Source organism: Oncorhynchus nerka, linkage group LG28, assembly GCF_034236695.1.
Source record: "Oncorhynchus nerka isolate Pitt River linkage group LG28, Oner_Uvic_2.0, whole genome shotgun sequence".
Taxonomy (NCBI): Eukaryota; Metazoa; Chordata; class Actinopteri; order Salmoniformes; family Salmonidae; genus Oncorhynchus; species Oncorhynchus nerka.
In genome coordinates this window covers 67,717,495-67,745,353 of record NC_088423.1, presented here as the reverse complement: position 1 = coordinate 67,745,353, position 27,859 = coordinate 67,717,495, and the positions used below count along the sequence as shown (strand labels likewise).

The 27,859-nt window shown below is 43.3% G+C and overlaps 1 protein-coding gene across 2 annotated transcripts in view; it reads right to left on the bottom strand.

Annotated features, from left to right (window-relative positions):
* LOC115113579 (amyloid-beta A4 precursor protein-binding family A member 2-like) overlaps positions 1 to 27,859 on the bottom strand; it is an 86,291-nt gene that overhangs the window by 44,237 nt on the left and 14,195 nt on the right. For both annotated transcript variants that reach the window (XM_029641367.2, XM_029641370.2), the window contains exon 2: positions 23,218 to 23,265. The gene's annotated coding sequence lies outside the window, so the exon portion shown is untranslated. The remainder of the gene's footprint in view (positions 1 to 23,217; positions 23,266 to 27,859) is intronic.

Genomic DNA, 27,859 nt, shown 5'->3' with positions numbered 1-27,859 from the left:
ATCATCGTTACATAGAGAGGAAGTGTCCGTTGTAAAAGCTGAGGTCCATCATCATCTCAGCAATATGTACACACATCTGTTGTCCTGTACCTCTCTCTCTCACACACACACGGTGAGTATGGCCTAGACACGCACACCCACACTAACACACAGTGAACAGCAGCCTGCTACAACCCGGCCCCCCGACACCACTGACCACTAGGCAACAATAACACACAGAGCCCTGGGCAGGACCCCCCACCACCTCTCAGGCTGCTGCCACTGGGCACAATGTATGCTACAGATGGCCTCAAAATTACTCAAGACAAAAGGAGGAAAAAGGAAGAAAAACATTAGTGAGGACAGTGGCCTTGACTGTCAAGAAAATGAATGTGTGTGTATCTGAATGAGCATTTGGGAGCAGGATCAGAGAATGAATGGGAAATCACAGTGGCAGGCAACAGATACTTCCTCCCTGTCTCCAGCTATGTTTTGATCTGTTCATCGCTCCCTTTCTTACTCAGTATGTCTCACTCTTGCTATTCTCTATTTTCAAGCTTTTTGTTGGTTACTCCATCTTTGTCACTTGCATCACGCAATCGCACGCACGCAATCGCACGCACACACACACACACACACACACACACACACACACACACACACAGTCACTGCAGTCGCATGTTTAAATCGGGTCTTTCCTGTCAGCCATCTGGGGTTTGAGCAGCTGCCCTGAGTGGGTCGTAACATGCTGGAGACATTGAGCCCATGGTACCAAGGGCAAACGCAGCAAAATAGTTTTAGAAGAAAAGAGGCTTGGTCAAACTATAAATAAACACTTCTGCTTTGATGTTTGCTTAGCTTTTTTGTGGGGAATGAAAACGTGTGCTTGGGACTCAGAAAGGATACACTCAGTTTAATCATATTTGATGGAGGATTAGGCCAGTGTTTGGGAGTGCGTCCAAATCTTGGGATAAAGAGAAAAATGAAATTGAAAAGTGAATTCATGTCCAGTTCCTAGCCTACAGTATAGTACAGCTTTGGAATGAATCACTAATACACATAATATACTCAGTTGAATGGGGCAGTATTAATTTATTACTAAAGGCACGGTCTATCATGGTCCAAACACACCAAGACAGTCGTGAAGAGGGCACGACAATGCCTATTCTCCCTCAGGACACTGAAAAGATTTGGCATGGGTCCCCAGATCCTCAAAAAGTTCTACAGTTGCACCATCGAGAGTATCCTGACCGGCTGCATCACCGCCTGGTATGGCAACTGCTCGGCATCCAACCGTAAGGTGCTACAGAGGGTTGTGCGCACGGCCCAGTACTTCACTGGGGCCAAGCTTCCTGCCATCCATGACCTACAGTTGAAGTCGGAAGTTCACATACACCTTAGGCAAATACAAATACACGTACGCTACGGTCACAAGACGCAGGCCTCTTAATTGTCCCTAGAATTTCTAAGCAAACAGCTGGAGGCAGAGCTTTCTCCTATAGAGCGCCATTTTTATGGAATGGTCTGCCTACCCATGTGAGAGACGCAAACTCAGTCTCAACCTTTAAGTCTTTACTGAAGACTCATCTCTTCAGTGGGTCATATGATTGAGTGTAGTCTGGCCCAGGAGTGTGAAGGTGAACGGAAAGGCTCTGGAGCAACGAACCGCCCTTGCTGTCTCTGCCTGGCCGGTTCCTCTCTTTCCACTGGGATTCTCTGCCTCTAACCCTATTACAGGGGCTGAGTCACTGGCTTACTGGTGCTCTTTCATGCCGTCCCTGGGAGGGGTGCGTCACTTGAGTGGGTTGAGTCACTGATGTGATCTTCCTGTCTGGGTTGGCACCCCCCCTTGGGTTGTGCCGTGGCGGAGATCTTTGTGGCCTATACTCGGCCTTGTCTCAGGATGGTAAGTTGGTGGTTGAAGATATCCCTCTAGTGGTGTGGGGGCTGTGCTTTGGCAAAGTGGGTGGGGTTATATCCTTCCTGTTTGGCCCTGTCCGGGGGTATCATCAGATGGGGCCACAGTGTCTCCTGACCCCTCTAGTCTCTTATGCTGCAGTAGTTTATGTGTCGGGGGGCGAGGGTCAGTTTGTTATATCTGGAGTACTTCTCCTGTCCTATCCGGTGTCCTGTGTGAATTTAAGTATGCTCTCTCTAATTCTCTCTTTCTTTCTCTCTCTCAGAGGACCTGAGCCCTAGGACTACCTGGCATGATGACTCCTTGCTGTCCCCAGTCCACCTGGCCGTGCTGCTGCTCCAGTTTCAACTGTTCTGCCTGTGATTATTATTATTTGACCATGCTGGTCATTTATGAACATTTGAACATCTTGGCCATGTTCTGTTATAATCTCCATCCGGCACACCCCTCATAGCCTGCTTCCTCTAGGTTTCTTCCTAGGTTTTGGCCTTTCTAGGGAGTTTTTCCTAGCCACCGTGCTTCTACACCTGCATTGCTTGCCGTTTGGGGTTTTAGGCTGGGTTTCTGTACAGCACTTTGAGATATCAGCTGATGTACGAAGGGCTATGTTAGAGCCGATTTGGACATATTTGTATAAAAGACCGAACATATGGAGCTCCATGTATATTTGTGTAAATATATTAAATATGAATGTAAATGATGAAATATTAGGTACGTACCTTTATGATTTATATTTACCTGATTGAGATATATTCATTTGTTGTTAGTGTAACTTAGTTTTTGGCCCCCCCTCTTGCCTATTCATTGTATTGTGGTAAGTGTGTTAGGATAAAGGCAGGAAGTTGGGCCTTCGGGAGGGAGAGTCCTTGCTAGATGCGGGAGCGGTATAGTTTTTTGACCATACAGACAGGTCATAATATGTATTTTCCATATAAAGTATTCTATGCTTTAAGTTGATTGGAGAATCATTTATTTGTTAGATATAAGAAGAATAAACATTTTTGTTGCACCATATCCCTGGATGTCATTGAATGTTTGGCCGTTTGGAAAACTTGAGTGTGGACTGTATGCGTACCAAACAACCCGCTTCAGGCTTGGGCAGTGGCTATGGTAAAGACGAAAGGAAGCCACTACAATCAAGTCAAAAAACTCTGTGAAGGATTACTATCGGAAGGAAATCTCCGGTTCGGACACGCGCTGGATATTGTTCTATTTGTAATTGCATTCGGATCGTAAGGACAGCTCCCTTGGAAGGATTTGAACTCCTAGAATTCGCCAGCCGTGAGTAAACCACTGCGAATGAATGAGCTGCCCAGTTCAATGCGATCATTTGATCATGCATATTATGGAAGCGCAAATGTGCTTTTAATTGGAATGTTTGATAAACTTGGGAATGGAATTCAAAAGACCGCGCTGTGAAAACAATTAAGAAGTTTAAGTTTGGGAAACACTGAGATCCTACGCACAATGTAGCCTAATCTTATGTCTAATATTTGACCTAACGTGGAAATGCACTGCATCAACGCAACGAATGCAATCTAAGGATCTAAAGATACTGCGTGTTTAAACTTCATTAAAGGGACAACTTATAATGGGATGAAATGTTTAAAACGCATCTAAAATGCCGAACTTGCACATGTTCAATTCAAAATGGATCAAATATGCTGAAATGGAGGACTGTGTTTTAAAGCATTAAAGGAGGTCTAAAGGGGCATTACGTTTAACAATCAAAAACCAACAACTGTGTCATTGTAAATTGAGTGCACTAAAAGTGAATGATGGAGGATGAAATCCCAAATAAGACTCCACTGGAGAGGGCAGAGGAGCATCTAAATTCACTCTATGCAGCCCGGAGAGGCAAACTTGGAGTGTGTACACGCAAAATGAATGAAATAAAAGCCCTTCTTGTTGATGGAGGAAACATTGAAACTGTGGATGAGAATCTTGAAGCATTTCATGCTGTTCTCAATGACTTTAAGAATGCTCATGATTCTGTGCTAGAGCTGGTCACAGAGGAGGAACACGAACAGGAGAGCATTAACTATTATCAACCAAGAATGAGAACTTATGAACATTTCCTGAAAGAGGTGGAAATATGGAAAAAAGCTGAAATCGAGCCACAAACGCTCATTGAACCACACGACAGCATTTCCAATGTGTCAAAAACATCAAGTAAAACAAAGTCTTCTAAAACTGCTTCCTCAGTGTCCTCTGCACGCCTAAAAGCTGAGGCAGAACGAGCAGCTCTACTAGCTCGCCAAGCATCATTACAGGACAAGCATGCATTGGAACTGGAGAAAGCTCAACTGGAACAACAGAAAGCTCAACTGGAACAACAGAAAGCTCAACTGGAACAACAGAAAGCTCAACTGAATGTTAGGATGGAAAAAATGGCACTGGAAACGGACATAGCAGCATATAATGCCAAACTGAAGGTTCTGGAGAGTGTTGAGTCAACTTCTCAATCCCATTCTGTGGCAGCTCATTTTCTAAGCCAAGAAGATGGAATGAACTCTTATTATGAGAACCAGGAACCCGAGGTCTATAAGGAACCTGAACCATCACCTGTTGAGTTTGCTGCATTAGGTGCAGTTCCAAAGACCCCACAACAAAGAGTTTTACAACAACCGACCACAAAGCCATCAAAACCTATTCAGAAAAAAGTCATAAATCACACCCTTCAGCAGCCAACATCAAGGTCTAGCAATCAACACAGAATCAACACTGCGGGTATCAGCCATAATACCAGCCATGATAACCTCTCTACTGTCATGCAAAGGCAGAATGAAATTGCTGACCTCCTTATACTACAGCACAAACAGGCCACACTCCCTGTTAGGGAGATACCTATGTTTGACGGTGATCCTCTAAACTTTAGGCCATTTATGCGTGCATTTGAGCATGGAATAGAAGATAAGACAAGCAGTCACCAGGATAGGCTCTATTACCTGGAACAGTACACCTCTGGTCAGCCCAAGGATCTGGTCCGTAGTTGTCTGCATATGGAAGCCAGAAGAGGCTATACAGAGGCTAAGAGGTTGTTAAAGGAACACTTTGGCAATGAAATCAAAGTCACCACTGCTTACATGGAAAAAGCTTGGAACTGGATAAACATCAAACCGGATGATGGAAAGGGACTGGGTGGCTATGCACTCTCTTAGAGGATGCTGTAACGCTATGCAAGACCTACAGAACATGGAAGAGCTTAATCTTCCCTCCAACATAAAGTTGATCATGTCAAAACTTCCCTACAAACTAAGGGAAAAATGGAGGTCTACGGCATGTGATATTTTAGAGAGAAACCACCCGAGGGCCCAGTTCAGTGACCTTGTGACGTTCATGGAAAAACAGGCCAAAATACTGCAGGATCCGTTGTACGGAGATATCCAAGATCCCCTGACCCACAAAAAGTTTTTTAAAACCAAAACAGAAGCTGACTTTAAACAGCAGTTCAAATCCAAGAGTAGGGGAAGCAGCTTTGCCACTGCAGTAGATGTATTGGCAGATTGTGACTCGGAAAAACCTCTAAAAGAACAAACATTCAAAATCAAGAAACCAGGTGCCTACCCTTCTGATGCTCCCAGTGTCTCATGTGTATTTTGCGCTGGTGAGCATTTCCTGGTCGACTGCCAACAGGTGAAGGCACAGCCACACGAAGCCAAGGTTGGGTTTCTGAGATCAAAAGCCCTTTGTTTTGGCTGTTTGATGAGAGGACACTTAAGCAAAGAATGTAAAAGAAGGATGACCTGTCAGAAATGTCAAAGAACGCACCCCACTATCCTGCACATTGAAGGAAGAGAGAGATTTAGATCTCTGAAGGCAGATACGAGGGGCGTAGCAGTAAAGCGGGAGGAGACTGTCAGCAGTGCTCTTGTTTCACTGGAAGCTGGTGAAGATACCGGGGCCGGTACAGATTGTGCACTTGCGATTGTGCCAGTTCAAGTAAAGATGGCAAATGGAAGCAAGTCTACGTTAACCTATGCATTTCTCGATTCTGGTAGCTCAGCAACATTTTGTACGGAGAGACTCATGAGGCAGTTGCAAGCTAAAGGCAGTGAGACTGTGCGTAGCAGAATTTCAATGGGGCAGGAGAGTCCTACCAAGAGTTTTGAGATATCTGGATTAGAGATTGGCAATGTGGAAGGTGACACATTTCTTGCATTACCAAAGGTCTACACCCAAAATAAGATCCCAGTGACAAGAGAGAACATTCCCACTCAGAAAGATCTCAAAAGGTGGCCATACCTGAAAGAAGTTCAGTTGAAGGAAATTGACGCCGACGTCGAACTCCTGATTGGCGTAAATGCTCCAAAGGCAATGGAACCCTGGAAAATCATAAATAGTCAAGGCAATGGACCGTATGCAGTGAAAACCCTCTTTGGATGGGTGATGAACGGTCCTCTTAACAATTGTACCATGGCAGAAGAATCTGGGCATCCTACAGTGATGGCCAATCGTATCTCAATTGCCGACCTGGGGGTTCTTCTTGTAAATCAGTACAACCATGACTTCCCTGAGAGAGGGTATGAAGAGAAAAGTGAGATGTCAGCTGAGGATCGTAGGTTTATGGAGATCGTATCAAGCTCCATAACCCTCAAAGACCATCACTACTACTTACCGTTGCCCTTTCGCAAAACAGATGTAGTCCTGCCAAACAATCGTGACATGGCAAAGCAGCGGGCTCTAAATATTATCAGGAAGTTCAAGAAGGACAAAGGTTACGCTGCAGAGTACAAAGGCTTCATGGAAGAGATGATAACAAAAAGTTACGCCGAGAAGATACCACAAGAACAGCTCCTCCGAGAGAAAGGCAAGGTATGGTACATACCACACCATGGTGTTCACCATAAGCGCAAAGGAACGATACGAGTAGTGTTTGACTGTTCATCATCCTATAAAGGTACATCTCTTAACAGTGAACTCCTTCAAGGCCCTGACCTGGCAAACACGCTTATAGGAGTCTTGCTAAGATTTCGGCAAGAGCACATTGCCATGATGGCAGACATCGAAGGAATGTTCCATCAAGTACGTGTCCATGAAGATTACTTAGACTTCCTGCGATTCCTATGGTGGCCGGATGGTGATACTAACAAAAGATTGGAGGAGTACAGAATGACGGTACATCTTTTCGGTGCTATATCCTCTCCAAGTTGTGCAAACGTTGCACTGCGAAAGACTGCAGAAGACAACTGTGAGAGGTACGATGAAGAGGTAATTCAAACAGTCAAGTCCAACTTCTATGTTGATGACTGCCTCAAGTCAGTGGCCACAGAAGAACAAGCCATAGCTCTCACAAAAAACCTCAGGGATGTGTGCTCTCAGGGTGGGTTCAAATTGACCAAGTGGGTCAGCAACAGCCGCACTGTGCTGGCTTCTATCCCTGATGAACACAAAGCCAAGCAGATAAAAGAACTGGACCTGGACAGAGAAAAGCTGCCTGTTGAAAGAGCACTTGGAATCCGATGGAACATTGAAAGTGATGCATTTACCTTCCGAGTCACTGTCAAGAACAGACCCCTTACAAGAAGAGGTATTCTCTCAACTGTCAGCTCTATTTATGATCCATTAGGTTTCCTCGCCCCATTTGTATTAAAGGCAAAGCAAATTCTTCAAGTGCTCTGCAAGCTAAAGTGTGGATGGGACGAAGTCATCCCTGAAGAACACTCTATTTCATGGCAGAGATGGCTCTCAGAGCTGGACCAGCTCTCCAGATTCCAGATAGACAGGTGTATGATGCCTGAGAACTTTGGTCAAGACTGCACAGCTGCATCACTTCGGTGATGCAAGTGAACAAGGTTATGGCATGGCAAGTTACCTTAGGTTCACAAACGGTATGGAAAAGGTTCACATTGCATTCATACTGTGGAAATCAAGGGTGACTCCACTCAAGCAGATGACAATCCCCAGACTGGAACTTGCTGCATCAACATTGGCAGTGCGAGTGGACAGGATGTTAAGGTTGGAGCTCCAGATTGAACTTGAGGAGTCAACTTTTTGGACGGACAGCCAGTCTGTGCTAAAATACATCCGCAATGATACCAAGAGATTCCATACCTTTGTGGCTAATAGGGTTGCTATGATCCGTGACCTATCGAAAGCAAAACAGTGGAGGTATTTGAACTCAAAACACAACCCAGCCGATGATGCCTCAAGAGGATTATACGTTGAAATGTTCCTGAACTCAAAGAGATGGCGCAAAGGACCAGAATTCCTGGAGAAACCAGAAACTCAATGGCCGAAAGTCCCCGAGGAGCTTAGCTCCATCCCTCCGGACGATCCAGAGGTGAGAAAAGACGTAATCGTAAACCATACAAGTGTGGAAGAAAAGAGTCCAACCAGCAAACTGATTGAGTACTATTCAACATGGAACAGCTTGAAGAAAGCAGTTGCCTGGATGCTGAAACTGAAGAAACGTCTTCTACAGTTAAGCCAGAAAAGGAAAATTCTCTCTCAAACCGATCCAAGATCAGCTCAGAGTCTGACAAACTCACTGAAGGAACAAATTGACAAGTTCAAACTGACGTTTGGAAAAGAAAGTCTTTCTGTGGATGACCTAGATGAAGCAGAAAAGGTCATCATTCGATTTGAACAACGACAGCACTTTAAACAAGAAATTGCACTAGTTGTGAAAGGAAAACAATGTGCCAAGAGAAGTGGCTCAATCTGTAAGCTTGATCCAATTATTGACGATGGCATTCTGAGAGTAGGAGGAAGGTTAAGCAAAGCTGCTATGCCTACGGAACTAAAGAATCCTATGATCCTGCCCAAAGACTCCTACGTCTCTAGACTGATCTTACTACACATCCATGAGCAGGTTGGCCACTCTGGGAGAGGTCACATGCTTTCTAGACTTCGCCAGCGATATTGGATACCCTGTGCCAACTCTTTAGCAAGGAAGATCCTTAAGAGCTGTGTCTTTTGCAGGCGGATGCAAGCTAAAGCTGGAGAACAGAAGATGGCCGACCTTCCACAAGATCGGGTGTCACCTGATTTGCCGCCTTTCACCCATGTGGGCATAGATTACTTCGGCCCCATAGAGGTGAAGCGAGGCCGCGTTCATGTGAAGCGTTATGGTGTGATCTTTACTTGCCTTGTGAGTCGAGCTGTCCATCTAGAAGTTGCTAGTTATCTGGATACTGATTCCTGCATCAATGCCCTGCGCAGGTTCATCTGTCGAAGGGGCCCAGTAACAAGTATCAGAACAGACAATGGCACCAACTTTGTTGGAACACACAGAGAGCTAGGAGAAGCTATGAAAGCGCTGGATCACAACAAGATTCAAAATGAATTACAGAAGAAAGGAGTGACATGGTCATTCAACCCTCCCTCTGGAGCCCACCATGGGGGGGTATGGGAGAGGTTGATCCGACTGGTGAAAAAGATCCTCTATTCAGTCCTTAAAGAGCAAGTACTGGATGATGAGGCTTTGCAGACAGCCTTGTGTGAAGTTGAGGCGATTATGAACGACAGACCAATCACTACTGTAACAAATGACCCTAATGATCTAGAACCCCTGACTCCGAACCATCTGCTTCATCTGAAAGCTAAGCCAGTCCTGCCACCAGGACTATTCCAGAGAAGCGACCTATACTCACGAAGGAGATGGAAGCAAGTACAATATATCACTGACCTCTTCTGGAAGAGATGGATCAGGGAGTATCTTCCACTTATGCAGGAGCGGAACAAGTGGAACAAAACTAAGAGAAACTTCAGTCCTGGTGACCTCGTGGTCATCGTCGATGACAACGCCCCAAGGAACTCTTGGCTAATGGGGTGTGTGGCGGAGGCTTTGCCAGGGGCCAAAGGTCTTGTCCGGAGCATCATGGTTAAGACTAAGACCAATATCTTACAGAGACCTATCAATAAACTCTGTCTGCTCCTTGAGGCGACGGAGTGACACACACACACACACACACAGTGCTCCATCTTAGAATCACGTGCACCTCTGATTCGTTGATGTTGTACTCTTACATTCTTTGATGTCATACATTTTTGGACGTCAAACTCTTGACATTTTTAGAAGTTGAACACCTTTACACTTCAACTCAGACTGAGATCTATGGACTATTTTCCTATATGGTACCTTGTATATTTGTATATAGCTATGAACTGCAATAGTGCTCTGGTATAGAATGTTTTGTGTATTGGCTCTATGTTTGAATATTAAGTAATTGTTGTGCATTCAGTGCAGTCAACAATTAGGGGCCGGTATGTTAGAGCCGATTTGGACATATTTGTATAAAAGACCGAACATATGGAGCTCCATGTATATTTGTGTAAATATATTAAATATGAATGTAAATGATGAAATATTAGGTACGTACCTTTATGATTTATATTTACCTGATTGAGATATATTCATTTGTTGTTAGTGTAACTTAGTTTTTGGCCCCCCCTCTTGCCTATTCATTGTATTGTGGTAAGTGTGTTAGGATAAAGGCAGGAAGTTGGGCCTTCGGGAGGGAGAGTCCTTGCTAGATGCGGGAGCGGTATAGTTTTTTGACCATACAGACAGGTCATAATATGTATTTTCCATATAAAGTATTCTATGCTTTAAGTTGATTGGAGAATCATTTATTTGTTAGATATAAGAAGAATAAACATTTTTGTTGCACCATATCCCTGGATGTCATTGAATGTTTGGCCGTTTGGAAAACTTGAGTGTGGACTGTATGCGTACCAAACAACCCCGCTTCAGGCTTGGGCAGTGGCTATGGTAAAGACGAAAGGAAGCCACTACAGGCTATATAAATAAATTTGATTTGACACTAAGTCTACACCTGTTGTATTTGGCGCATATGACAAATAACATTTGATTTGATTTGTTACAGAGGGGTTAGCAGCAGAATAATGAGAAGATGACCAACAGTCTGGATCTTAACTCTTAATTTCAGACTTGAAGTTTGAGGACTCATTAAAAGTTAAAGACTGAATAATTGGTTTTGCCTTGAAGTTAATTCTAAGGGGAAGCGCCACTCAGACCTGACGTTGATGATGCTGGTGATGGGTGGGATCAATACAGTTATATATCTGGATATCATTTTGGACGATATATTGTATCGTATCGTTTTAACAATATTGCAATATTATTTTTGCGCTAGTTTGCTGTACCTGCACTTCAGTATTTTTATTTCTTAGCTTGTTCCCATCTTCTTTTTAAATAGCAAGCCAATTTGTTTTCAGCACTTTTATTTCCAAGACATTTCAAAAGTCGTTTTCTCATGGCTCTCTCTTGTCCCCTCTGCAGCAGACATATGGTGAACAATATGTTTGGAACATCGAATCGCAATACATATCGTATCGGCACCTAACAATTGTGATAATATTGTATCGTGAGGTCCCTGGCAATTCCCAGTCCTATGAAACAGGACACCTGCACCACCCGCCACTGACCTCTCACCTCTAATACAACATACAGTTTGAGCCAGATGAGAGCGTTTCTTACGGTGTACCAACTTGTTGACATTTGCTCGGCAAAGTGAGAACCAAATTAGTATGCCTATAGCAATATGGCCATAGCAATCATAACCTCATAGCCCAAAGGGTTAAGTACATTAACCTGTGACATCAACATGTTTTGCCGTGTGATCGTATCACTGGTTGCGATCATATTGATACTGTGGGGAGTCTTAGGCTATACTGTATGTACAAACAGTTGGCGTTACAATTATCGTTATCATTCTAATCATAATCCACTGGTGATCAGTGCCATGTCACACATTTCCTCCACCACGGCATGGTCCATGATTTAGCCTATGAGACGCAAGGATGGTCATAAATCATACTAGGGAAGCCAATGGAATAGACCTTGGAGAGCACTGAAGGATGTACTGAGAGGAGGAGGAGGTGTGAGACAGAGAGGAGAGAGACAGCAGCACTCATCTGGAGAATTCATAGTTCAACACAAATAACCAAAACAGCAGTTAAACACTTGAGTTGTTGCCAATTAGAGAACGCTATTCAAAAAAATTGCATTACACAGGTTTGAAACACCATTAGCTAGGGGATTTATAGTACAGGTGTAGGATCTTAATTTGATCACTCTGTTGCAGGAGAAATTTCCTGCAAGTGTTCTGAAGTTTGTAATTTCCACTTAGACATTTTAGACTTGATTTTCCCTTACAAAGAAAGGTATCGACCCCTACAAACATGTCCATTAATTCAAATCCACATAATAATTCACATTTCCTGTTGCTGCAGGATTATTCTTTTGCTGTAGCAAACGCTGTAGCGTTTTGTTGTGCGATTTGTGTCGATTGGAATGAATGTTTATGAATAGTAACACATGTTTGACCTGATGCAATATGGAGGGCCTTGTCACAGTAGTTTCTCCTTTATACAGAGGTTTGTTTGGAACGAGCAAAGCATTCATATGCAGAAGAGAGATGGAATGGGAGAGACAGAATGGGAGAGAGAATTGACAGGGATGAGGAAAATAATGTTAATAAGAGTCATTGAAAGTAGTGATGTTCATTGTATTCGATGACACCTCAATACTCAGTGATATGAGGAGGGGGAGGACAGTAACAGTTGCCTTATCAAACCCACAGTAGTAATGACTAGGCCCAGTACTGCAGTTTGGTAGCAGCCATCCTCACATGAAATATCTCCTGACTTCACTCACTGACAGCCTCCACATGGAAAGCCAGGGATCAATTATTCATCAGCCTTCACATCACACACACACACACACACATTCAGATAAGCATACCTACACACATCTTATCATGTCTCACATACACACACACAGTGCTCATGAACCCTGACATCTTACGCGAAACACCGTCTGTGCATTTGATGCGTGAAATGGCCCTTCCAGTTCTCACCACTGGACATTAGAGGCTGAGGTTTTACCATTCATCACCCAGGAGAATGGCCCATTATCAACAAGAACAAAATAAAAATGGAGGAAGGGATTCCATTATCAGCCCAGCCCATGGTTGTCTGGTTCTTGTTGTGTATCAGTTTGAGTGCATGTCTTTATGTGGCTTTGTATTCTTAGTGAATGTGTGTGTATTCACGCAAGTGTATGAGTGTGTGTTTCTGTTTCTGGGTGTGGCCCTGTTAGCTGAAGATATCGATCCTGATCGATAAGAGGGACACGTGTAGCACTAGTGTGTGCGGCTGTTGCATCACTACTGACAAAGTGGCAGGTTCTGGAGGACCTGTCATATGCCAACCCCCCCCAGCATCCTTCACGCTTTAGTGGGCCCAGGGGACACAGCGTGACACAGAGAGAGGCAGGCAGGCTGGGAGATTGAAATCTACTTCCCCATCTCTAGAGGAGTGTCGTCGCCGCTTTCTCTCTCTCTCTGAGTGCATGGCAACAGCCAGCAACAACAAAAGAACACAGTCAGCAACCAATTCTAACACAGAGGAGGAGAAGAAACAGAATGTAATAAGCATCCTTTAATGTTTCTTCACTGTAGATACATCACTCAATAACAAACACAAAGCTATGGAAATGAGTTCAGGGAATCTTTTTAAATTGCAGGGCCTGAAGTAAACAAGGGGAGACAATAAGCACCGCGTAAAATGCTGCTTGACAGCACCGGCAGTCCCAGCACGAATAATGCATGATTCAAGGCTATTTTAAGAAAGGGGTGGTGGTTTAGCAAGCCCTGTGTTCTTCTGGGACCTCTCCAATCTCCATCACTCCCTGCAAGCTGTGCTAGAAGGAACAGAATGCCTTACTTGAATGGGAAGTCATTCAACAGTACCCAGATTCCTGAATCAAAGGTATGCTAACGCATGTCCAGGACAGCCTGGACATTCTGGACGTGCTTGGTTTTGTTCTGATGTACATGGCAGACTCTGGATGCCTGGTCTAGAGACACTACATGCTCTCCTCCAGATTGCTAGCAGCAGGAGTCTCTAATGGCTGATCCCAGAGCTGTCAGTGTGCATGAGCATCTGTAGCCAATAGCCAGTGTTTACTACATTGCAATAACTACAACCTACAAACACAGAGAAGGACCAATGAAGAAGAGATGAAGATGGCAGGGACCATCAGGAATGAAGACAAGACTGCACAGGACAGGGTGAAAGGAGTAAGTCAAACACTGACTATTCAATAGCTTCCAAACTGAAGACACGGAGACAGATAGCAGACAAAAGAGACAGATATATCTACAGGATCTACAGGATCTCCGCCCATCCCCTTTAGGCACACGGCTCAGTATCTGGCTTGTCCCAGTGCTGCTGCTGCTGCTGCCACCAGTTTGGAGGGGTTTCTGGATGAAAGGTTTCACTTGTTTCTGAGATCAAGCCTGTGTTTCACTCCGTCACCATTGGCTTTAAAACGCATCGTCTTCTCCGAGAGTCACAGCATCTCAAATTGGCTGAGTCATACATCTTGGGATGAAACACAGAATAGATGAAGGAAGAACAAAACGATGCGAAGGAAAGCGAGGCGCGGTGACGAATGAGGAGCGACAGAGGAGATGGTGGCATATTAACATTGCCCAACCATCTCAAGGCATAACATCACATCAAAGCGTGCATTTGGGTCCCCTGGGGCTAAAGATTGTTGTAACGTGATGAACTACAGAGTCCCTGGCGGGAACAGGTGATGTCGTCACCCCTCTGGCCAGACATACTGTAGCTCTGCTTCTGATCCACTGATGATGCTGGAGGTCTGGATGGATGGATTACTGGGCTCTGATTGCAATCCCCTTATATCACAAAGCTCTGCAGCTCCATTCAGTCTGCCTCTATAAACCCAGCTTCCCTTCTGGGCATGTATGTCGTGCCATCACCACATCTGGTAAAGACCTCATGGTTCATAACAATAGAGGACCTTGACATTACAAGCATTGTAAAAAGAGAGAGAGAGCACCTTTGCTTGGGTGTTTGTTAAATACTTGCTTAGAAACAGGTAGAAATTGTAATGAATAACTGCATTTTTAAATCGGAGATCTATTTGGGATTCACAACTAAAGGGGCTACAGCTGAAAGGTTGTATTAGTATATAAACCCTCTATTCAGTTGAGCAAACTAAGACACGCTTTAATGTCCACACTAGCAACTGCCCCTGAGCACCACTACTCCTATTAGTGTTTGCAAACTGCGGTCAGGCTATGGAACAGGAACTGCCTCTGCCTCAACAGAAAAACAGACGTGATTTGCATGGTCTGAAATATTAAATTATCCTTCTGTTTGTTTACGCTTTTCCCAGAGGATCTAATTCATTTAGATACAACATGTGTCCTCAGCGAGACTAAGTTGCCTAAATGACTAAAAGCAAGAGGATATGCAAGACCGCACACACACATATACACTCAGACACACACACACACTAACACACACACTTGCACACGCAGAAACAACACACACACCAATGGATGAAGACTCACACAATAGCCAGCTCAAGACATACACATCATGTTATACAAAGTTAAAATAGTTAGCAAGGAAAACATTTCATTTGAAAAACTGACTATGAAGAGGGGTGTAGGCTATTCAAGAAGTCTAGTTCTCCTTAGAGTAGTCCCAAATAAATATTCCTTAGGAAAATGGGAGGAATTGATTCCATATTCAACAGCATACATGATGACAGGCCAGGGCACTTTCTTTCCACACTTCACAGTCCATACGATTCCTTGGCATGGAATGCACAGAGGATTAGAAACGTATCATTATAGTGACTGGCATATCATCAGTTTACACTTGGGTCTCAAGGCTTTCAAAGATGAAACTAGTTAGATGTTGATGTCAGCCATCTCCTCGGTTATTCAAGCTTTTAATCATGATCTGTAAAAGCACTGTTTCAACAGATGATAAGACTCCACCAAACACACGAGTGACTCTGCCGCCAAATGCAGTCAGACCAAAATGTGTCTTATATGGAAGCATGGGCCCCATAACACGCGTGCAATTCCCATACACTATCAGTGACGTGCAGATGGATGGGGACTATTTGAGAGGAGATTATAGGCCTACGGGATAAGAAACAGAGAGTGGACAGGCAGGCAGAGTCTTGGGACCCGTGACAGTGCTATCTGGCTCAGAAACACAGCCTTCTGGTGGGCCAGCTCACAGCTAGCCATTCTGCTTCCATGGGTACAGCAAGCAACCCACAACAGCCAATAATAATCCTCTTTAGTGCTCAATCAATCATGGGCTTTTTGGCTGAGAGCAAGTGGAAATATGGAGACAGATTTTCACCACCCGGATCATATTGTTCATGTAAATAGGAGAAGTTGTCCTGATTATGTTCTTTATGGTCACATGTCACAAATATCTGGATACACTGTAAATCAAGGAGAGATTAAAGTTTTTAAAAATTAAGTTAACTCATGTACAGTCAATGTATCTTCACCCTCAACAGAGTGATATGCTCCCTGGATTTAGTATTGATAACTGGAGGTGATTGGGACTGAGTACTTTTAACTACATTATGGGGGCTTTCACACTAAATTGGTTTGGTTCGGTTTTTCCGAAGTTCCCCCTGAGTTTATCCCCTTAGTTTGGTTTGTTTGGACTGGTGTGAACACTACCCGCACTCGGGTCTGGACTAAACACGCACGGTGGTTCGCTCAAAAAGAGTGGTCTCATTCAATTTGTACCGTGGTGCGATTCGCTGTAGGTGAGAACGCTGTCAGGACCAAACACAGGAAAAGAACCTGAGTCGGATATTATTTTTATTGTTTGTTTGACTGCGAGCATTTGTTGAAACTTCATATATCTGAAACATTCTGTGAGTAGCAGCACATTTATCAGCACATCCGATGCAGATTAGGGGAGACGGGGGCTACACCGGGGGCTACACCGGGGGCTATACCGGGGATTTAGCCTACTGAATATTACACGCCTTTCCACGTAGCAGTTAGAGCTGCTTTTGCGATGTTTCCTTCTGCATGTTGTTCGAAGACCAAAGATAAAATAATGTGAAGATTGGGACATGCAAAATGTAATATTAAGATTGGGACATGCAAAATGTAATATTAAGATTGGGACATGATAATTAATCATACATGGATTTAACTTTGGCATTTTTGTCCAATACATTTTTGCAATCTTTTATTTCAGCTCATGAAACATGGGACCAACACTTTACATGTTGCATTTATATTTTTGTTCAGTGTATTTTGTATTAATTGCTGGACATAAAATACTGTAAAAAAATTGATTTAGAATTTGGACATCTGTTCCAAAGTATTCCCGTGCATAACAGAGAGATATTTGTGACCATATACAAATGTAAGCAACGTTTGAAATGATTATATTTTGGTCAAATATTATATCTGTTTGGTCTTATTGTGGTTCATTTGCAGTCCACAAATGATTTGTTATCATGTTCCGGCTGCCTGACCATCTGCTCAAGAAAAAAATGAAAAAAACCTCTGAATAAAGAACTCTGTTGCCAGAAGTACCTTTTACACTTTTTAGACTGGAACCAAATGTTTTCTCCTGGCAGAGTTACATTTTCTTCAATTAGAGTTCAATTTCCTGTGCATGCATCTGATCCTCCTAATGTGGTAATACACACGAGGCCATGGTCTGCAGGGTTGGTTAGGTTACTTTCTAAATGGAATCTGTTTCATTTACCTTTCCAAAATTATAAATCAGGAACCTAACTTTTGGGTTACCCAAACTCAGTAACGTAATCTGATTACTTTCCCCTTAAGAGGCACTAGAAGAATACAAAAATGAATATAAACAATTGAACAACATCTATTGCAGGATAAATCAATGTTAAAGTTTATACAGCTGGCCATAAATGGATTTGACTTTATGGGTTGTTAATGTAGGCTTCTAACCCACTTCTTTTTTACTACAGATAATAATACGATCAGGTTAAAAACCAAAGCCTAACAGATTTCCAGTCATTCCAAATAGTGTAATACCCCTTGACATAGCTGTGGGAAAATGTTTGGGTGGAGTGATTTGTTTAGCTGAAGGGGGTATGGGGGGGTGGGGGACTAGTAAATATACAGGACTAGTAAAGAAAGAAATACAATTATTGTATTAACATTGTTAGTGAATTCAGATTTTTCCGGGGATGCTTCAGCACCCTTACTTGCCATGGCTATGCCCCTTGATCTTCAAGAACAGGACTTGGAAATATGGAAATATAGATTAGCCAAACTGTTTTACCTGAGCATAACCCAAAAACTGCTTCATATTTTGTTGTCATGGAGGACTGATTAGGCTCATTGCTTCGAGTTGAAAAATAAACGCTGCTCTCATGGAATGGCATGCCTTGAGCGCTACCAAAAAGTGCTATTTGCATGGGAAAGATTAAATGACATATGCAGCATACCACCCTGCATACCACCACTGGCTTGCTTCTGAAGCTAAGCAGGGTTGGTCCTGGTCAGTCCCTGGATGGGAGACCAAATGCTGCTGGAAGTGGTGTTGGAGGGCCAGTAGGAGGCACTCTTTCCTCTGGTCTAAAAAAATGCCCTGTGTAGGGTGCTGTCTTTTGGATGGGATGTTAAAAACAGGTGTCCTGACTCTGAGGTCATTAAAGATCCCATGGCACTTATTGTAAGAGTAGGGGTGTTAACCCCGGTGTCCTGGCTAAATTCCCAATCTGGCCCTTAAACCATCACGGTCACCTAATAATCCCCAGTTTACAATTTACTCATCCATCTCCCTCCTCTCCCCTGTAACTATTCCCCAGGTCGTTGCTATAAATGAGAATGTGTTCTCAGTCAACTTACCGGGTAAAAAAATAACAGATACAATTTTTTCTATAGGCCTATTATTATTATTTTTTTTGTTGTTGGTGATATCTCGATAATTTACAGCTGTTTAATGGGAGAATCCACAGTTGAAACAATAACCAAGGACCACCCTGACTCTGTTTTGGTAAAAGGCTGAGGGACGGGCCTGTAACCACTCTCAAACTAATAGACAGAGCTAAGGATGCAAGGCCTGACCATCCATGATATCAAAAGTATCATTTTAACCATGTTTTGATACTACCGTCTTTCTATAGTCCAGATACTGGAGATTACATCCAACAACTACAACAAAGACAACAACAACAACAACGCAGTATAATCCCAATCAGAAACCGCCCTGATCAAAAGAATAACATAAAAACAGTGTTGGTTTACATTTACAAACATTGGATTAAAACAAGCTTATATTTTGGCTTCTCATGGGGTGTGACAGTTGAACTAATGAGGCATTTATAAGTTATATTCTTTAAGAATCAATGAGTATACAGTATATCATTAATTTATACGTCTAAAAATGGATGTAGCAACTACGCATTGCCCCTTTAAGTCTGTCAAAAGTGTGCAAGTTTGAGCATATGCATGTTAGGCCTATAGATATTTTGTTTTGAATCAGCACAAATTAGATTGAGCAATAAAAGCACCAGTCGTGGTCTCCTTACATTCAACTAGTTGTTGAAAGTATGGAGCCCAATACCATGGAGGAGTTTAGAAGGTAGGAACACGCTCAAACTTGTATTCTATAGGCTGGGATCCACACTATGTATGTAGCTGTTGCAAGTGCGCATTTTTCACTGGCTGTCCACTGGTCGCAAAACAATGATTGATAGGCAGCTTAAACGTCTTAATTTCAACCATTATTGGGATAAAATACACATACAGTGCCTTCAGAAAGTATTTAGACCCTTTGACTTTTTCCACATTTTGTTACGTTACAGCCTTATTCTAAAATGGATTACATTTTTTTTTAAATCCTCAGCAATCTACCTACAATACCCCATAATGACAAAGAAAACAGGTTTTTAGAAATACCTTATTTACATAAGTATTCAGACCCTTTGCTATGAGACTCAAAATTGAGCTCAGGTGCATCCTGTTTCCATTGATCATCCTTGAGATGTTTCTACAACTTGATTGGAGTCCACCTGTGGAAAATTCAATTGATTTTACATGATTTGGAAAGGCACACACCTGTCTATATAAGGTTCCACAGTTGACAGAGCAAGCCATGAGTTTGAAGGGATTATCCGTAAAACTCAAGAGACAGGATTATATCGAGGCACAGATCTGGGGGAGGATACCAAAACATTTTTTGCAGCATTGAAGGTCTCCAAGAACACATTGGCCTCCATCGTTCATAAATGGAAGAAGTGGTGAACCACCAAGACTCTTCCTAGAGCTGGCCAAACCGGCCAAACTGAGCAATCGGGGGAGAAGGGTCTTGGTCAGGGAGGTGACCAAGAACCTGATGGCCACTCTGACAGAGCTCCAGAGTTCCTCTGTGAGATGGGAGAACCTTCCAGATGGACAACCATCTCTGCAGCACTCCACCAATCAGGCCTTTATGGTAGAGTGACCAGAAGGAAGTCACTCCTCAGTAAAAATGCACATGACAGCCCGCTTGGAGTTTGCCAAAAGGCACTTAAAGACTCTCAGACCATGAGAAACAAGATTCTCTGGTCTGATGAAACCAAGATTGAACTATTTTGCCTGAATGCCAAGCATCCCTATGGTGAAGCATGGTGCAGGCAGCATCATGTTGTGGGGATGTTTTTCAGCGGCAGGGACTGGGAGACTAGTCAGGAAAGACAAACAGAGCAAAATACAGAGATATCCTTGATGAAAACCTGCTCCAGAGCACTCAGGACCTCAGACTGGTGCGAAAGGTTCACCTTCCAACAGAACCACGACCCTAAGCACACAGCCAAGACAACGCAGGAGTGGCTTCAGGACGAGTCTCTGAATGTCCTTGAGTGGTTTGCCAGAGCCCGGACTTGAACCCAATCAAACATCTCTGGAGAAACCTGAAAATAGCTGTCCAGCAACGCTCCCCATCCAATCTGAGAGAGCTTGATCAGCAGAGAATAATGGGAGAAACTCCCAAAATACAGGTGTGCTGTATTTTGTAAAAGCCAAAGGTGCTTTACTTTGTAAAAGCCAAAGGTGCTTTTACAAAGGGTCTGAATACTTTTGTAAATGTGATATTTTGTGTGTAGATTGCTGAGGGGGAAAAAACAATTTAATACATTTTAGAAGAAGGCTGTAACCTAACAAAATGTGGAAGAATTCAAGGGGTCTGAATACTTTCCGAAGGCACTGAATACATTTGTGCACAGCCATCCACAACCACAATCTGTAAGGTGTAAATAGCTAAATGAGAGAGCAGCAGTGTGATTCACATCAATATGTAGATATCAATAACAAGTGATATCCGTATCGCCCTCTAGGCTACAGCACTGCGGTCATCCTTACCTCCAAGCGTTTATTCAAGTTGGATAATCTTTGGATGCCGATAGCAGTCGCACCATTGGAAGACATAGCTTGGACTGTAGCCTAAAAAAGCCTATTCCTGCCCTTCTCCCATGATCCATCAATTGCATTTGGTGTGTCATCATAGTGGTCCAATGACTTGTGGTCAGATTCGCTCAGGCGGAACAAACTTTAAATCCTTTTTTCCATGCTTTTTTCAACACCCTGTATGAATTTGTAAATAATCCTAGAAGTAATCATCGTTTTTCAAAAGTATCTATAATCTGATTACAATATTTTTGCTGGTAAAGTAATGGATTAGGTTGGTTTTTTGTGTGTACATGTAATCCATTACTACCCAACCCGATGGTATGTCATCACTAATGGCAAGACTAGTGATGTTGTGAGGCATGAAGCAGAGCCAAACTGGCTAACCGTCGTTCTGTCAAGGGCATGTTAATCGAAAGCTAAGTGATACTGAAACAGATGTGAACATTTCATTCCATCCCTGGCACAATATTGTGCCAGCTCAAACACTCATTGGACAATCTGCAAGCAGGACCACAATCAGAGTTTGTTCTGTTTTTCACCTTTGTGGGTATGACTGCAGTATGTTTGAATAATGTATATGACATGTGTTACAAAAGGGAAAATATAATATCTAGCAGCATTTCTATAACATATTTTACAATGCAAATGTATCCATTTACAATTTTATGAAATGACAAAAACATACAGGATTTCAATGACAATAACATATTTCCTCCTCCTAGAGGTGTCTCGCCTACTATTGTCACTTCTCTGCTCTGACAAACAGAGTACACATCAACATGGTGCTTCTTCTTCCTATACCATATGGAACTACTCTTGAAATGAATTGTCACATCATGAGAAGAACGGCAGCTGACTTCGCCTGAAGACTCAAACAGAATTTTTCCACTGCTCTGTTTGCTACATACTTCAGGCCTGAGTCGGCACCGTTGAAGTCGTATGTGGTGACGTCACAATGAGGGGTGTCATACTCTCTAACCAATCAGAGTATCAAAGCCAACGACACATTTTCAAAACGCCGCTTTAACCATGTGTGTTCTGGCTCTGGCCCAACCCACTGGTTTCTGGGACCAATCAGAATGGTCAGAACGTGTTTGCGTTCTTGAAAACGCTGGGGAGGTACTCCGATCCAGACTCATTGCGGAGAAGAAAATAACGTCCGTTGGCGTGGCGTAGCGTTTGGCCGGAGCAAGGAGGTTGGGTAGCCAGGCAGATATAGTGTACTGTATAGCTGACATGATCTCTGTCTACCTCATTGCTTGAGCAGTTCAGTTATTGCACATTCTGTTTAATGACACAAAAGCCTTATGCTGCTATGGTCCTACTCACACCATGAGATACTAATATGATGATTGGATGTTTGAGCGTCTGAATGCCAAGCTAAAAGGTCTAGCAGCTGTAATACCACAGTCACCCACGACTCCCACTGTGAAGTGACCTGCAAGGCTACCGACTGGCAGCTTGGTCCTCTCCTCTAAAGAAATGGAGCTGTTGCTCAGTCTATCTCAAAGGATGGCTGTGTATAAATATTCCAGCTGAAGATGAATAGGTGATGAGGAGAGGGTTGCCTTAAAGAGGTTCACAGCATTTTGGGTTGCTAAACTATTATTTTTCTTCTTTCTCCTCGGCCCTGCAACGTCTTCTCCCACGATACCTCCCTCCTCCTCGTCGATCATTGTGCATCCTCATCTACCCCTCCCTCACACAGTGCTTCCGTGTCAATCTCACACTTCTGTACAGAGAGCCCAGGTGGTCCCAGAGGATGCCCCGTGCCCTACAGGTCTCTCTCACAACAGCAACACATCACATGGTAAACAGCAGGATCATAGGACAGAGGTGAGCATTCAAACAGAAAAGACTACAGCACAGAGGAGACTTGAGTTGAGATGTGCATAGCTCCGATTAACTAGCTTAATCGGAACATTCAATGACAGAGGACATGACTAACAACCTTTTTAAAAGCACATTGTCATTGAAATGTACACCTGATCCCACCTTTCCATCTAATAAAGCCACCTAGTTTAAACAACAGCAACACATCTATAACAACCATGAGAATGAAACCCATTAATGCTGGAAAATCGTAACCCCAAAATAGGCATAAATACTCACCAATAGCTGTAGGTTGGTGGCTGATGTGGTCTATTTCCAGGTGCACTCCTGAAACAAAAAGAGTACAAGGCTGAGTATGGTGAAGGGGCAACTTGTTCAGCTCAGACAGTAAAGCCTTGATCTATCACCCCCCTCCTTCCTCAGTCCCTTGGTTATAAAGTAGTCTGGCTTTTGGGCCAAAACAACATCATTACTGCGCCACTCACAGCAAGATTTCCTAATTAGTTTTTAAGCAACACCGCACAAATAAAGATGAGAAGCTCAAAAGGCCCAATCTTAAACAGGAGAGTTAGAGCAGTGAGGACATGTTGACATCACATGCTCTTGGGCTACTTCCTGTCACAGCTGATCAGATCCTCATGCCAATGCACTCAACAAAGAGCACTTTGAGCTTATCTCTGGCTTGGAGGGGAGCATCCTGAAAGGAACTGGTATGTCATTAGATTAGCAACAAACCCAAGCACTAACACATTTAAGAGAGGAGAAAAAAAAGTTGTCACTCAGTTTAGTGTGATGTGATTACTGAGTACGGGCTCACAAAGATTCTGATTCATTAAGTAGCTCTATGTTGTTGGCTCCATAATGGGGAGAGGGAGCAGAGATGGAGGGAGGGAGAGAGGCAGAAAGGGAGGGAGAGAAGGAAAGAGGGGGGGTTACCAATTGAGACAGGCAGCACAGGAAGAGGATGCTGCTGCTTGACTGTACTCTCTCTCTCACACACATAATGCTCTCTCTTTTAGGAACACACCTCCCTCTGGCCAGATGTTTTCTGCATGATAAGCCTTGTGCCGACACATCCTTCCTCCCCTCAAGGCTTCAGGTGGCACTGGAAGTGATTTGCACATTGTATTGTTACCTAAACTCATTTGGACACGCCAACCTCGCTGAAGAGATTCCTTACACTAATCAGGGCTAACACCACAGCACAGAGATGGTAATGTTATCTTACCACATCTTCCTATCCAGAGATAGCTTCTGTTCGTGCTCAGGCTGGAGTGCTGATTAAAGCTTGGCTGCTTCTTTGATGTCCTAAAACAGCCTGTCTCACTTTACCAACATCAGCTGATACTGAAGGGGAGAGATGCTTCAAAGTAAAACAACACAAGGGCAAACAAGAGTGATCCCCTGGGCCCTCAGTGTGAAGTGATAGAATTGTTTTCTGGGGTGTTTGCCTCCATCTCGGATACAGAAGGATAAGGGCATAGGCTTACTGCATTCTAACAAGTCGCATTCTACTTTTCCTTCCAGGAGAGGTTGCCATCGGCAGCTAAACTCAGTCTGGGTGGAAACAGGGCAGATTCTCCCGCAAATCTAGACAAATGACTGGAGTCACAAGCTGTGCCCGATAGGCTACTGCAGCAGAGTCCAGCCAGTGTAAATCTCAGCCCCACATCCTCTCTGTGAAGGAACGCTTCCACATCCACATTCCACTCCACAATGAGAGCCGAGAGAGGATCCATCCAGCTTCAGAGGGACAGTTAGTTTGTCAGGGGAGCTGTCAGGGGGAGAGGAGAGATGAGGAGAGGAGGGAAGAGAAGGGATGAGGAGAGGAGGGAAGAGAAGAGAAGGGATGAGGAGAGGAGGGAAGAGAAGGGATGGGGAGAGCCTGCTGACAGCATGGAGACCTGAGTGTCACTCAACGAGCATGTGGGAGATGCCATGACTATAGAGTGCTGATGTTCACTGTCAGCCATCACGGGTCCTCAGGGGCCATGTGGGCCCACTCCTGCTATTAGCCTATGTCAAAACCCTTGGCGCAGTCTGACAGGTGTGCTGGTTAGGAATAGTCTAAGTGTTGTTCTGTGCCCCCCTGCCCCCATGGCTGTGCCCAATGGAATTCTTCAGCCATTTTAATTATCAACCATCATTTGGTTTAAGATGGGGTATAAATAAATCATTGTTGCGTGGCACACAGAAAACTCTAATCAAGAAAAATCTAACACATTAGCGCAGCATATCTAAATGCTTAGGAGAACTGATAGAGCCAGAAGAAGCATTGCCAGTTGATAAATATATGAGCAAGTAGCACACAGCTGAACTATCTACCAAACAATGCCCACGTTCCATCTTACGATTAAACTGTTTGAACCAATAGTAAGCAGCGCTGTGCGACTCATCCTCCCAGGGAAGACACAGAAACCAACCAACTGCGTTTGTTGCTGAGAACACAGTGCCAGTTATGAGGCAGAGCAGAATGTAATTTCACCTCCTCTTCAGGTATTTGAAGTTTACCTGGGACATTTCCTCTGGTTTGCTCAACTTCTCAAGGCACAAAACAATCAGCACGTTTTCTCTGGCGACTGGAATGTGTCCTGCGCTCTCACACACATACAACACAAATACGCGCAAGCATGCAGACACACACACACACACACACACTCACACACTCTCCTTTTCTCAGACAGATAAAGTGTCAGCAACACCACTGTCATCTCATGCCCTTGGGCTCCGTTTGGTCCCTGAGGCCCCAATCACACTGCAGTACACTGCAGCTGCTACTTCTCTGCATAGGACCATGTTGATCAGTCACAGGAGACGCCAACAAATGACACTTGTTCTGTTGATGGGAGGAAAATTACCAACACCTGCAACAACTCACAATCAATCTGCATGCATTGTCTAGAAATAGCCAATTACAGTACATTACTGCAATATGAAAAAACAAAGTACTGTGCCAAACTTACAGTATCAGTAGGCCTGTCAAATGGTTACATCTGACATGGGGTGAGAACATACAGCCTAATATAGTAGCTAGCTACATATGTAGGATATTCATTGTATCACTCTTCTGCTGATGAAAATGTCCTGCTCAGCAGGATTATGCAACCTTGCAGTGTACGGTTTTAAAAGGCTTCTAAAACAAGGGTATCAATGAACATTGAGCATAGCCTTTCCAGAATCAGTTCGTCGCACGGTGCATTAGGGTACCACTAGCAGCATTTTAGCCAAAGACTAGCTGTCTAGTCTGTGTTTTATAAATGTGCAATAAGCATAAAACACAATTATATAAAGGAATTGGCAACTCATTCTCATTCTGAGAAATAAGGTAGGCCACTTGATTTCAACATCTGAACAAAGTGGACAGGCTCTCATGTTTTTCAAACAATTGGAGACAGAACAAAAGTTCATAACAATTCAACTGTTCAAACTTGTTAGCTAGCAAATAGATCGAAGTTGGCTAAAGTTGATGTTGAAACATAAATATTAACTGGCTAATCACTAACGAGAGATTGTTGATTAGACCTGTGCTAATTCTCTATAGCCTAGTGCCTGCTACAAGAAGTTAGTCATGATTAGTTCATGTGCATTATGCATGGTTCTAGTTACATTTGTAACCAAAAAGGGAATGTTCATAGACAGACTTGAAAGCCAGATCATTGATTATTGCAACAACAAAAAAAGCAGGTTCAACTATTTTGATAAAATAATGCAATTATTAGTGGGTCTTATGGTTGTGGAAGGCTTATATTTAGCCTAGATATAACTTCACAAGCCCTGAATTCATTAGACTTTATTGCTGACTTTTTGAAATGCAGTGAATATTAACTTTAATGGTACAACACTTCTAGAGATTATATACACACACACACATTTTTTAAATATATATATATATATATATATCATTAGTCGCCAATAATTTTAAGATTTTTTTTTTTTTAAAAATAAGAAAATAAATAAATAAAAATCGATAAGATTTTTAGACCATATTGCCCAGCCTTATGTTTAACCTCTTTAAACATTTCCTGTTGCTGCCAGATTATTTTCCTGATGTAGCAAACTGGCTCAAATTAAGATCATACATCTGTACATGGTTGAACATATCATATACCGTCCTTAGGAAGTGATGACTGTAGTATGAGTCAGTGTAGTAGCTTCTCAGTGTCTGCTAACAGTGTAGGGTATTTGCCCTTCTTATCCGTTTTGAGAAAGGTGACAGACAGGTTGTGTGTTGAGCTTCTCCCAGTGTTCTGCAGACAATGTTAAGACCCTAGAATAGGCTGCGGTGTGGGTGACACCTCCAGGAGATCAAACATTGAGGAGCACACTACTGTCTGCCAATAACTCCTCTTAGCTGCATCATATGCCAGGAGCTGACGTCCATTAAGTTACATAACATCCTCCATGCGTCGTTGATCTCTGCCGTAACACTTGGTCCACTCCCTTAGATTCATCAGACAAATCACAGGAATATATGCAATCAGCCATCATTAATTACACACGCAGGGCTTCAATTGCTCTGCATGCACAGAAATATTCTCCATTCTAAATGGGTGAATAAGTGAAAGTCAACTATCCTCTATATAAGGCCTGACTCAGCACATGGACATCTCTGCAGTCCTGAGGAACACATGCGCACGCACACACACACACACACACACACACACACACACCCAACAGGTGGAGTCCAGAAGGAAGTCCAGAAGGAAATCTATTCCCATCGATCTCCTCTACCCTCTCCTTTTCAGCAGACAATTCATTTTAAAGGCTTGCTAAGCTTTTCCAAGGCCACTTTACACCCCATCAACCTTTTACAAGGTTTCCCACCTCTGTGATGCCATGCCCTTGCATCCCAAAGCAATCATTGGACTCTCCTCTAGATTGCAGACACATATCGGCAGCAATCAGCGGGAAAGGAAATTAA